This window comes from Xenopus laevis, chromosome 8S (assembly GCF_017654675.1).
Source record: "Xenopus laevis strain J_2021 chromosome 8S, Xenopus_laevis_v10.1, whole genome shotgun sequence".
NCBI lineage: Eukaryota > Metazoa > Chordata > Amphibia > Anura > Pipidae > Xenopus > Xenopus laevis.
This window is the reverse complement of record NC_054386.1, coordinates 9189998-9203419: the sequence shown is the minus strand read 5'-3', so window position 1 is coordinate 9203419 and position 13422 is coordinate 9189998. Positions and strand designations below refer to the sequence as shown.

General features: G+C 38.7%; 1 long non-coding RNA gene across 1 annotated transcript; it reads right to left on the bottom strand.

Moving 5' to 3' along the window:
• Positions 1-7743: 7743 nt before the first annotated feature.
• LOC121397790 lies at positions 7744-10757 on the bottom strand. The gene is made up of 3 exons (XR_005963926.1): positions 10639-10757; positions 10261-10309; positions 7744-7887 (listed from the first exon to the last, which is right to left on the bottom strand). It is a non-coding gene; the product is annotated as an uncharacterized LOC121397790 (long non-coding RNA).
• Between the last annotated feature and the right edge of the window lie 2665 nt (positions 10758-13422).

Genomic DNA, 13422 nt, shown 5'->3' with positions numbered 1-13422 from the left:
GGTCTTTAGTTGGTACGTAGGGCAAGTTTTATTTTTTTATCTGCTCTCTATCTGAAGGGGACAGAAGAAAATATTTTTCTGGGAGTTAACCCTTTTGATTTTTCAAGAATGCTTTACTTACCTGATCATCATCTCATTGACTGGAACATCTTACTCAGATATGCCACTTGAATAAAGATGTTTAATCTACAGAGACATCTTCTTCTCCACCAAATATTTGAAAGGTTTAAATAAATATATAAAAATGCATATTTATGTATAGTATACAGTTTTTACAAGGTAAGCCATGCCGCAAAGGGATTATGTTAACGAAGACTGATCTGGAGTAGAGGCTTATATAGTGGTCTCAAGACACATCCCATGGTCCTTTGCACACTAAATGGAGAAATGAAGCAAAGCCACCTGTTCATTACCAAAGAATTAGTCTAAGCCAATAAAGTAGAGAAAACGCAGGTAACATGGAAACCAAAGATACAAATACATACTGTTGATCAGGTTCAAAAAATTTGGCTGCATAATATGCCAGATCTAACCTGTAGAGTAGAAACCAGTTTTGCATGTCATTTCTGGCCCTATAGTGTCAATATGGTAAAATCCTATACAATGTGCCTGTATGCCGATATATTTTCTTGGAGTTAAATCGTGCCCCAAAACTGCTATCCAACAACCCACTTGAGGCAGATACATTGTTTGCTTAACCCTTATGCCAACCCTGTGTGGAAAATGTTGTCGCACATAGACTTCAATGCATTTTTCAGTAAATTTTTGGAGCTTAGCAAATTTTCTGGCAAACAGGTCAAATTCGCCCATCACTAGGGGCTACAACCATTGTCTATGAGGACATTCACCATCTTGCTAAAGCATAACACCATCCATAATCAAATAATGCAGGGCAGAGCCTCTTTGATTTCACATAAACCCTGGCCATGGCTGCCTAAATATTTATCTTCTGCTTCCCTTTTGTACCATTTCTGTGCCACTTCAGCTGTGTAGTAACCCTTTAATTATCTCTGCTTGATGAATTCCATCCTGCGAACCAGTCATCCTGTCCTCCCGCTAACTAATATCACAATGAAATCCACAGTTTGCTCTTTTTGTAGATTGTGACCAAGGCAGGGAAAGAGTTAATGTGGGACTTGTGAAAGGATGACAAGGAGCTGATTGATGATAGCAGACAAAACAAGACAAAACAAATATTGGCTTTAGAGTGAGAGGGGTTGCCTGTAGGTGAAATGTATGCAGACTGAGAACTTCTAAAGGTGGCAATAAACGCACAAATAATATTGTACGCAACAAATTTTCGTACGATATTCGGTGCGTATATGGTGAGAAAAGAGCTGACCGATATCGGCAGAAGACTTGGATAACGGTCGACTCGTGATCGGGCTGGATGGAAAATTTTGATTGGGTGCCTTTGAAGGCACTTAAACATTGGCCATTGTTAGTGCTGAATCATCAGATACAGATAGAATTCTATTGTTTCTATCTGTATATCTGACAATTAGGATCTACACGTGTGTATTGAAAGGAACTATCTTTCTTGGAAAGATCTTTTCTAAGAAAGATCTTAATTGTTACGTCTATGGCCACCTTTAGACTGTAAATTGGGGAGGGAGATAATACAGTTAGCTAATACACCGTTCTACCACTGCCTGGGACAGTACATATGAACAGTAGTGCTAAGAATGATTTACAGGACTGGATATGGTATGCCAGGATCTGTATAAGGGAGATCTTCCAAAAAATAGTAATCTTCCATTTGATTAGGGACAGGCCTGGATTTGTGGCAAGGCCACAAAGGCCTGGGGCCTAGGCTGGCAAAATTTTAGGGGTGGTATACCGCCCAGCCGCATTTGGAACGCAGAGTTCCCCAGCGCTGTGGTGGGGGGGTGCGCGTGAGGACGAGGGCGCTAGGACCGTGAGGCCTCAGCCCACCGTGGACAGAAATCCGGCCCTGGTTAGGGAGCACTGGGATGTTAGCTAATTCTGCTACAGTTACTTGGCAAAGGTTAAAGCTGTTCTTGTATCAATTACGTTCTTTTATATGCTCCTTGCGTAGAATCTAGTCCTACACAAGCTATAACTTACTATGGCTGATGGCATACACAGCGTTTCCTCGAAACTTTGTTAGTCCTCTTACGCTTAGGTCAATTTGAATAGGGCGGGTACATTAAAGTCGTATGGACGTCTTTATTAGAGATGTCGGTGCAAATGCTTGTTGTGGCCACTTTTTATTACAAATGTCCAAGGAACCTGAATAAAGACAAAAGAGATCCTATCACATGACTTGGGGCAGCTGGGAAATTGACAAAATGTCTAGCCCCATGTCAAATTTCAAAATTGAATATAAAAAAATCTGTTTGCTCTTTTGAGAAATGGATTTCAGTGCAGAATTCTGCTGGAGCAGCACTATTAACTGATTCATTTTGAAAAAATTTTTTTTTCCCATGACAGTATCCCTTTAATGATATCATCCACCCCAACTTTAACCTTAGGCCTGGATATCTTGATACCCAATCAATGTCATGCTCCTCCCAGGACAATTTCATTTAAGAATTCTAGTTGACCATATCTATACATATATCTATCCCTCACCAGAAGAGGGATGCAAGGAAAAGATCTAGGGGTAAATTTACTAAAGGGTGACGTGACTAATGCTGGCGACAATTCGCCAGCATTACCATCTTTGGCTACTTTTCCGATTTACTAACGGGCACAGGCGACGATTCGCTAGCTAAGGAGATAGACGCTAGCGCTGATTCACACTCTAACGCCAGGTGACTTTTTCCTCTGGCGAATGGACGTTACTCCGCAAAAGATGCAGATTTTACTGAACGTAACTCTTTCACCAGACTTGCCTTCACCAGCGCAGACCTGGTGAAGTTCATTGGAAAACATAGAACAATCTTCATTTACTTACATCATCGTTTTTAAGTCCAAAAAGCGCTGGCGATTTTTCAGGGTTTTTCAGGCTGCAAAAGGCATACATTTGTTTTTCGTGTACTCAGTTTCAACCCATAAATTTTCTAACATTATTTTTAAGTGGGCTCATGTGTAGGCCATTAAAACAACTGCATTGGCTTTATTTAGGTTCCCTGGACATGTGTAGTTAACAGTGGAAATGTAATGTATTAGCTGCAATATGGAACATACAGACCTCCATTCAAGTTTAAATTTCCCGCCCTATGCAAATTAGCCTGAGCGAAGCCCTCTAACGAAGTTGCGCTAGGCAGACTTGAACGCTAGTGCTTCTTCGCTTTGATTTGCTCATATTGCCGAAGTAACGCTAGTGAAAATTCGCCAGTGTTCTACGCCCAGGATGAAACTTCGAATTTTAGTAAATTAGCATTGTCTGAACGAATTTTCGCCTGGCGATGGCTGCAAAGCCGTTGCTGGCGAATGTTTACCGCTTAGTAAATTTACCCCCTAGAGCCCACTGTACTTTATACAATCTGGGGGATTGTTATTGTTGTCTTTCTTGGTAGCTCCTTGTAACCCGTGACAAATCACTGAACCTCCTGACGTAGTATGCTGTAAATCATCTTGTGAAGCACTCGAGTACCACGGGAGGTATGTACTATATAAATAATTCCCTATTGTCGATAGGGTACACTAGATACTCCTAAGAGCTATGTTACTTATCATTGTAGGTCTATAATAAGCTGTCCCAATACTTCTACCTCAGAGCAACACCCTCCTACAAGACAGGTTCCTTTTTCCTCCATTAGAGAAACATATGGGGATACCCTATTAAATTCACTCACGTCAGTTACATAGTTACATAGTTAAATTGGGTTGAAAAAAGACAAAGTCCATCAAGTTCAACCCCTCCAAATGAAAACCCAGCATCCATACACACACCCCTCTCTACTTTTAATTAAATTCTATATACCCATATCTATACTAACTATAGAGTTTAGTATCACAATAGCCTTTGATATTATGTCTGTCCAAGAATATTATGTCTGTTGTATTTTACTGTATTTTATTTATTTTAAATAGCAATACTTATGTAGTGCACTTAATACAGTTTCTCATCCTGTTCTCTAGGTTGACAAAAGGGCATGAGATGAATTACATTGTACATTGTATATTTATTTTTTTTAATTTGCAGCGGAAACGTTAAAAACGTGTTTGAATATCCATCGCTAACAATTTTTCTAAAACTGTTTTTAAAAAGCCTAATTTTCTGGCATCACCTCTGCCTTTTCTTGTTAATTCCTACAAGTGCCCCTGTCAGAACTTTGATAGATGCACATGAGCCAGTTGCAAGAACATTATTATTAAGGATAACGGTCGAATGTTTGTTCCGGGACAATAAAGAACCTGGAGAAACGACATTCTCGCGCGCGCGCCAGACATAGGACACTTCATGCCTTTTCTTTTTCCCGCCCATTGCAGGCAGTCGATCACACAACACTATCTTTAACAGCACCTGGGCGGCAGTGAGTCAGTCCCATGCCCCAAGGACACAAGGGTCTGTTTACTCTGCATTGTTTCTCTGCTGTGTGAAGGAATGCAGAGGGAAATACCTCCTTTCCTATTACAAAGACAATACCGACTCTCTGTAACCCCTTGGATGCTGCAGACATAAGTGGATTCGGAACTGTATACCTGAGAATGTATAGAAAAAAATTAAATCATTTTCATAGAAACCTCAGGCCGCACGAAACCTTTTATGTGGTCAATGATAATGTGCTTCTGCAGTGCCATAATAATAGTAATATCAGATCCTAGATTAAATGAATCACTTCATACCTCCCAACATTTTGGAAGTAAAAAGAGGGACAATAATTTTTTTCCGCACGTAGCGCAGCAAATTTTTTGACCACACCCCTTTCTGTGGCCACACCCCCTAATTACCATGTTTGTTTTACAAAATTTGGCAGGTTATGAAAGTTTGAAAATATTTCTCCTTATCTAAACTGTGTTTTTGTGTCTCAAAATTGTTACAAAGTATCTTATTTGCACCTGACTCCCTGCTAAAAGCCAATTAAGTGAGAAACTTTGTTTCTTTTTCTGGCTGTTCAGTGCAGAGAAAAGAGGGACTTTCCAGTACAAATGAGGGACTGCAGGTTGAGCTGTCAAAAGAGGGACTGTCCCTCCGAAAAAGGGACAGTTGGGAGGTATGTCACTTAATAGCAGTGCTCATAAATGTGTTGATGAATATACAGGAGGTCATTTATAAACTTCGCGCAGGGCAGATTGGTTCGCAAAGTGAATATATTTGGTTATATTTATCAAATGTATAAAGCTGAATAAGAGGGTGCAAAAAGAATTGCGAATTTTATTTTCACAATGCGAAAATGTCTATAGCAGCTTTTAAAATATGTAACAATGAGCACACTCTGCGACTCAATTACGCCACAACTTTGGTGGCGGATGAAATAGTCGCAAAACAGTTTCGCAAACTGCGAATTTAAGTTACTGTCAACACGATTTTCGCACGCAACAACCTCGCACATTGGATGTGCTCACGCAAGCTCCTGTCTCATTTACGTGCCATTTGCGAAAATTTATTCACACGGCGCATTCGCAAAAACTGGAAAGACGGGCAGAGCAGTGCAATATATTAGCTTTCAGGAAAAAACATGCGCAATACAACCATTTGCGAAAAATATGCGCTGCTCGAACTTTATAAATGACCCCCACTGTGTTTAGAAGTATGGCGTATTTTCTGTTTATAATAGTGTATATATATATATTATTATCATTATATATTATTATCCAGGGTCAAAGTGAAAATTGTCTATAGACCAGTTAGGGGATTCGGGGAGATTTAGTCGCCTGGTGACAAATGGCCTCTTCTTCGGGCGACTAATCTCCCCAAAAACCCTTCCCGTCAGATAGAATCTAAAACGCCGGCAGGATAGCACTCGGATCGATTCGATTTCCGAAGTCACCCGAAGTTGCCTCATCCTGGCGGCGATCTACATTCTAGGCAGCGGGAAGGATTTCTGGGGAGATTAGTCGCCCGAAGAAGACTAAATATTCCAGATATTTAGTGTGTGCCGTTACCCTTAGAGTGTGGTTTCGGAGTATTCCTATATAGGGCAGATACACATGCTGCTATTTAGGGAGATTAGTCGGCCAGCGACAAATCGCCTCTTCTTCAGGCGACTAATCTCACCGAACTGCCTTCCTGCCGGCTAGAATGTAAATTGCCGGCGGATAGCCCTCGGAACACGTTGTTTTCTGAAGTAGCCTGTAGTTGCCTCACTAGAAAAATGTGGGCAAATTCGGAAAGCCGAAGCGATCCGAGTGCCATCGCGCTGGCATTGCTGAAGGCAGATTGGGGAGATTAGTTGCCCGACAAAGAAACGATTTGTCGCTGGGGCGACTAATCACCCGAAATAGCAGCGTGTGTCGCTGCCCTTAGTCCCCTGGAATTTGTTGCAGTAAAATGGAAACTGTGGTTTAATGGCATATATTTTTACATTGTTAAATGTTAATATTAAAAAGGGTGCTTGAACTGAATAAATCTGAAAGTCACTGGTCTAGAGCTTCTCACAGGTCTTTCTACTTTTGTCACTGGGAACAATTACTAATAAATCCTGTAATAAACAGCATTTTGAGTGTGCGCAGTTAATGCCCATGGAAAATGCATGTGCTGAACTAAGCAATATGGCTACCCCCAGTCATATGTACAAGGCTGCAGGATGTTCTATAAATAAAACATATAACTGTATATCACCAAATATATATTGAAGGAATATAATGTATGCAGTATACATCGGTAAATAATATAAAATAATATACAGCCATTATATAAAGATATCTATATCTATATCTATATATATATATATATATATATATATATATATATATATATATATATATATATATATATATATATATATATAAATTCAAAGTTCTAACGCACACCATCCAATGGAGATTCAAAAATAGAAATCACATACCTGGGTGCTACCCTAGAAAAGCTGCATGATCTAGAATCCGTAGAAAAAGGTGCACACCAGGATTTTCAATAAAACTTCAAATTTATTAAATAATTTTAAAACAGGAACCGGCCAACGTTTCGGTCATTCTCTAAGACCTTTATCAAGACCCTGATAAAGGTCTTAGAGAATGACCGAAACGTTGGCCGGTTCCTGTTTTAAAATTATTTAATAAATTTGAAGTTTTATTGAAAAATCCTGGTGTGCACCTTTTTCTACGGATTCTATATATATATATATATATATACACACAAAATGGTTAGCTGTTACGAAGTATAATTTACCTGTAAATCCCAATATGTACTTTGTGAGTTATGGGTCTGTTTATTTTATTTCAGCCATGTTTACCTTGGATTTCAGAATAAAATCTTAGCATATTGATCATCTCTGTGTAGTAATGTTTGACAACTTTGCTAAGCGATGCACATTAAACTGTGGTTTGTTTGCGCTCGTGTGTAATGACAAATTTAGCCCGGACATCTTTACTACGTTTTGTATGTTGAAATGTTAAAATTCTCAGGTTTTTTGTTGGTGGTGCTATCTTTGACCTTTAACAAAAGTTAGGGTACACGTATTATATTCAGGGAGTGTCTGACGGTTGGTCTGTGGGCAGTGTTTAATAAGGTATGACTAATTCAATACACATAGTCATATACATTAAGGTATCCTTTTAGGACATTGTATGGGGATAAGTTGGGACCAGTTGGAGATACTGTAAGCTATGACTACTGTTTCAACTCTATCCAGTTAGACCTGCTAATAACAAAGGTTAGTGAGCTGAACATAAAGGCAGTGGTGGAGGGGAAATGGACCTTTATCATGTGCAGCAGTTGCATAAGCTCATGCAGTCACCGTGGGGAAACCTTGCCCGTACAGATGCTTCATGGTAAAGCTCATTGATTCCATTGTCTGACACCTGCTCACCAATCTGCAAAAGAGAAAATAGAACATAGTTACATAGTTACATAGTTAAACTGGGTTGAAAAAAGACAAAGTCCATCAAGTTCAACCCCTCCAAATGAAAACCCAGCATCCATACACACACCCCTCTCTACTTTTAATTATTTTAAGAACCCCCTACGTTGCTTCAAATGAAAGTTCTTTTCTTCTAGTCTAAAGGGGTGGCCTCTGGTACGGTGATCCACTTTATGGGTAAAAAGGTCCCATGCTATTTGTAGAAACTTTAACAGTAGAAGTGTTAAAGTACATTCCAACCAAAGTGGTTGAGAAAGAAATCAGCAGATGGAGGTTAAAATTAAAAAGATGACTTTATTGAGGTATTATTTAAAATAACAGGCATCATTCGGGGAAATATTCCTACTCTATGACCCGTGTAGTCACCTGACGCGTTTCATGCCTCTTTCTGGCACTTCATCAGAGGTGAGGTCACAGGATATCCTGTCCCTTATATACCTGTGTCTATTAAAATATCTATCAATAAAAGAATTGAGCAAAAACACATTTTGCTTGTTACATATCATATGAGTTGCAACAGTTATTACAATAAATAGAGTTCGGATACATTTATCAAGCATCTTATGAACATTTTTAACAAATGAAGATGTTAACTGATGTTTCCATCAATACAAGACATTGCATGGTGTTATTTGCATATGACCTGTTTTGCACATCTATTTTAAGAAAGTAGTGATGAGCGATCACGTTTCGCTTCACCGATAAATTTGCGAATTTCCACGAAATACCTGAAACAGTGGAAAAAATAGCGAAACACGTTGAAGTAAATGGGTGTCAAAATTATTTTGACGAGCGTCAATTTTGACGCCCGCGACAATTGTTATATGCGCGCCTATTTTGGCCAAATGCATTAAAGTCAATGGGCATCCAAATAATTTTGATGCGTGACAATGTTTATGCGCACGACTATTCTGACGCATGCCCAAATTTTTTCACCTCGGTTTTTTTTTCACTGGTGAATTTTTGCAAATGCATTCGCTAGCGGCGAAACACGCAAAATAGCCGCATATTCGCGCCTAGTAAATTATTATTCACCCATCACTAGAAGAAAGTTGTATCCAAAATCAGAAGTCAGATGACAAAGTGATACTGACACTAAGGGGCACATTTACTTATGGTCGAATATCGAGGGTTAATTAACCCTCGATATTCGACTGCCGAATGTAAATCCTTCGACTTCGATATTCGAAGTCGAAGGATTTACTATCAGCAGTCGAATATCGATGGATTTACCGCAATTCGTTCAATCGAATGAATTGTTCGATTCGAAGGATTTTAATCCATGGATCGAACGATTTTTCTTCGACCATTAAAAGATTGCAAAGCCTATGGGGACCTTCCCCATAGGCTAACATTGACTTCAGTAGGTTTTAGGTGGCGAACTAGGTGGTCAAAGTTTTTTTTTAAAGAGACAGCACTTCGACTATCGAATGGTCGAATATTCGAACGATTTTTAGTTCGAATTGTTCGATTCGAAGGTCGTAGTCGAAGGTCGAAGTAGCCAATTCGATGGTGAAAGTAGCCAAAAAAACGATTCGAAATTCGAACTATTTTTCCTCTATTCCTTCACTTGAACTTAGTGAATGGGCCCCTAAGAAATGTATTTTCAAAATATTAATCTACATTAAAAGTTACCTATAGGTCAAATAATTGTTACTTGAAGTTGCTAAACCTGACTGTTTTGCCAACCTGACTGTCCCTTTTTAAACCTGTCAGTTATTATTATTATTATTATTAACATGTATTTATATAGCATTAACATATTTGCATAGCACTGAGTTTCTAATGCTAATGGACTCCTGCTGCACAAATATGGCAGCCCCCTCATACAGGAACAGGGTAGTAACAAAGGTAATGTAAAAGCATTGGGCAAATACTTCTATGGCAAAATTATAAATAGTATTTTAAGTCATTGTTATGATATATGTAGGTTAATTTCTGCTGTCAGTATCTCTTACAGCAAAGCATTGCTAGGAAGGCTGAACAATTCCTAGTTAAATAATATTTTTCTCCTGTTTCCTTTGAATCTCAGCCTGCCGAATGGATTAAGTCAAGGTTAAAAAGAGGTGGCACAAGAAAATGTGGGCCCAGGTGCAACAGAATTTTATGGCCCTTATGTTGAATAGAACATGAAAATCACGTTAAAACCATTATAGCTTTCATTTGTGGGATTCAGTGAGCCTGCAAATAATTCTTGGCCCCGGTGTTCTGCACCTGCTGCACAAAAGGCAGCTCTGCCCTTGTGAGATTGACCATAAAACAAATATGAGAATAAAATGACAACGTCTCGTCGATTGCCTTTCTGTTTGATGTTTGTAATGCTAACCTTGTTTATGACACCCAGTATGGGAAGCCGTGGAACATCACCGAGTCATCTAAAGGACAAAGCACAGATAAAAATGGTATTTAATTGCAGATTATATGGTAGGTTTATGGTTGTACTGTTACTTTAATGTTGTGAGCCTCCCCCATTGCCAAGAGCTACAGTGTGGTCAAATACCACAGCAGTTTAGTCTTCTCTATGTTGAATATATAAATTAATAATACTGTCATACATCCCCTGAATTTTAGAAAAAGGTTTAAGGAATAAAAATATCTTTTTTTTACTGAAATACTGAGGCAAATGGAAAGTCCACAGTAAATTTCTGGCTTCTGCTTCTTTGCACAAGGGTTAATTAACAGGGACTGTTTTTCACTTGTTCACCTGTAATTTTCAGTGTTCCTGAGCCAGGTAATTGGCTATGCTCACGTGCTCCCAGTTGTAAATAATAAGGAATCTGGTAGTTGGAATCCAAGCTTGTTAATGTGTGTTCTTTAAGCTTCTTGTCCCCATGGAAACCTTTAATGACATATTGCTGGCAGTTATCTAGCCCTTTGTCCTGTGTATAGACCAGGCTGCTTCAGCATTACAGCTTCTAACAAAAAGGCTTCTATAAACAGCAAAAACTGTTGGAATTAACCATGTTGTATGTTTTACAATTAATCTTGTCATATCATTTATTACACATGGTCTTAATTTTAATTAGAAAATGTAATTAAACGCATTCAGCTGATTTTGTGATATGTACAAAATCAAAGAAAAAGGATTGTACATTTGCCGATATCTACAATTCTAAAGATGGGCTGATCTGGCCATTAAGTCCAAATGTTACAAGAAAAAATTAAGAATTTCTTTTTGTTGGAAAACTCAAAATAGGATAGCTCCATATTTTCCGTATAAGCAACCAAGGGTCTATGTCTAGGGGCTGCACATTTAAGGGGGCATTACATGAATACGAGGTGAGATCATCATTTCTTCTTTAGGGTCATTTAACCATATTTGGTATATATATATATATATATATATATATATATATATATATATATATATCCCCACTGATGGCGGCACTCCCAGGGTAATTCCACATAGCCAGAAACTCAGACATAAAAAGGTTTATTTAGAGACCAACGTTTCGATTCCATACAGGAAACTTCATCAGGGAAAGAAATGCCAGAGCACAGAAAGAGGCTTAAATACAGAAAAGTGGCGCCAAAACTTGTTGTTAGGGCACCTAGCAACCTGTGTGAATCCAAGTGAAAAATTTACAAAGTGCATCGCTCAAGGAAAATACAGTGCCTCCTTACCTTAAAGGAAAACTATACCCCCGAACAATGTAGGTCTCTTTAAAAAGATATTGCATAAAACAGCTCTTACGTAAAATCCTGCTTCATTAAAAAAAACATTTTCATTATAATAATATACTTTTTAGTAGTATGTGGCAATGGGTAATCATAAATAGAAAATTGCCATTTTAAATTATAAGGGCCACCCCCTGGGATCGTACCATACATGTTAAGTCACATGAGCCAATTAACAGACAGAGTTGTGTCTTTTGCTTCCACACTTCTTCCTGTTACAGTTAGAGCTGCAGTATTTCTGGTCAGGTGATCTCTGAGGCAGCACACAGACCATCACGAAATGGTGGATCGTGGCAAGAGATGTAATAGGACAATATTTACTAACATATATATATATACCAGTATGGTAAGATTCTTTAATATGCCACTTATTTTGATATAAAATGTGTTGCTCAAGTATTGGAGGTATAGTTTTGCTTTAAGGAAACTACAAGTGCTCTGGTGTAAGCTGTCCTTGTCACAATACCAGCAAATCTCAAGTGGTTGGAGGTACAACCCGTCCTCTGTCTCACATCGGTGGACCGTAAACCTGGAAGTAACCTAGAGCCTCCATGAGACAGATGCTGCTCCTGTTGCCTGGCAACCCGAAAGCCATATGTGAGTCTGTGCACATAATTGTAACAGCCTATGCCAGTAGCTGTATACCAACACAATCAATGTTTAGTGCAGAGTAACAAGGATAAGCTGGGTAATGGCACAAAACCATACAAAAAGGGGTAAGCTACACAGTCATAAATCCTGAAACAAAATAAGTCAAGTCACTCATATGAAGCAGCCCGAAGGGAGTGTCTCATTTAGGCCCGGAGGGGCCACAGTGTCTAGTTTGAGAATCCATCTGGATTCCATCCTTTATAGCAATTTGTTGAAATTCAATTGCCATGCACCTAAAGGTGGGCAGCGCATGTCCTTTTTGCAAGTATTACCTTTAAATCACTATAGCAACTGTATGGGGCCCATTCACCAAGCTCGAGTGAAGGATTCGAAGTAAAAAAACTTGGAATTTCGAAGTGTTTTTTGGGCTACTTCGACCATCGAATGGGCTACTTCGACTATGACTTCGAATCGAAAGGATTCGAACTAAAAATCGTTCGACTATTCGATATTCGAAGTACTGTCTCTTTAAGAAAAAACTTCAACCCCCTAGTTCGCCACCTAAAAGCTACCGAACCCAATGTTAGCCTACGGGGAAGGTCCCCATAGGCTTGGCTAAGTTTTTTTGATCGAAGGATAATCCTTCGATCGTTGGATTAAAATCCTTCAAATTGTTCGATTCGAAGGATTTAATCGTCCAATCGAACGATTATTCCTTTGATCGTTTGATCGAACTATTTGCGCAAAAATCCTTCGACTTCGATATTCGAAGTCGAAGGATTTTAATTCCCAGTCGAATATTAATTAACCCTCGATATTCGACCCTTGATGAATTTGCCCCTAAGTGTAGATAGATAGATAGACTGACATACATATACAGTATATGATTAGAATACAAGTGTGCTTTTCTCTTTCACATAATATTTGGGTCATAAAGCACCACCTTTTCCCTGCAGACGTTTATTTATATAAATACAAATACAAAAGTTAAAAAAAAATAATGTGAATATATTTTTAAAGACCATCATAATTTGAGCACTGATACCATCTGTCTAGAGACATTGGTTTGTTAAATTACCCAACCCAAAAAAAAAAAAGAAAGAAAGAAAACACATTCCAAGGTACAGTATGCTGCCCTTATCACAATAGCCTTGGAAATGCATACATTTCCTGAGGGCAGACACCCTAAAGAAAACAAAAGTGTCTACTTTTTTTTACT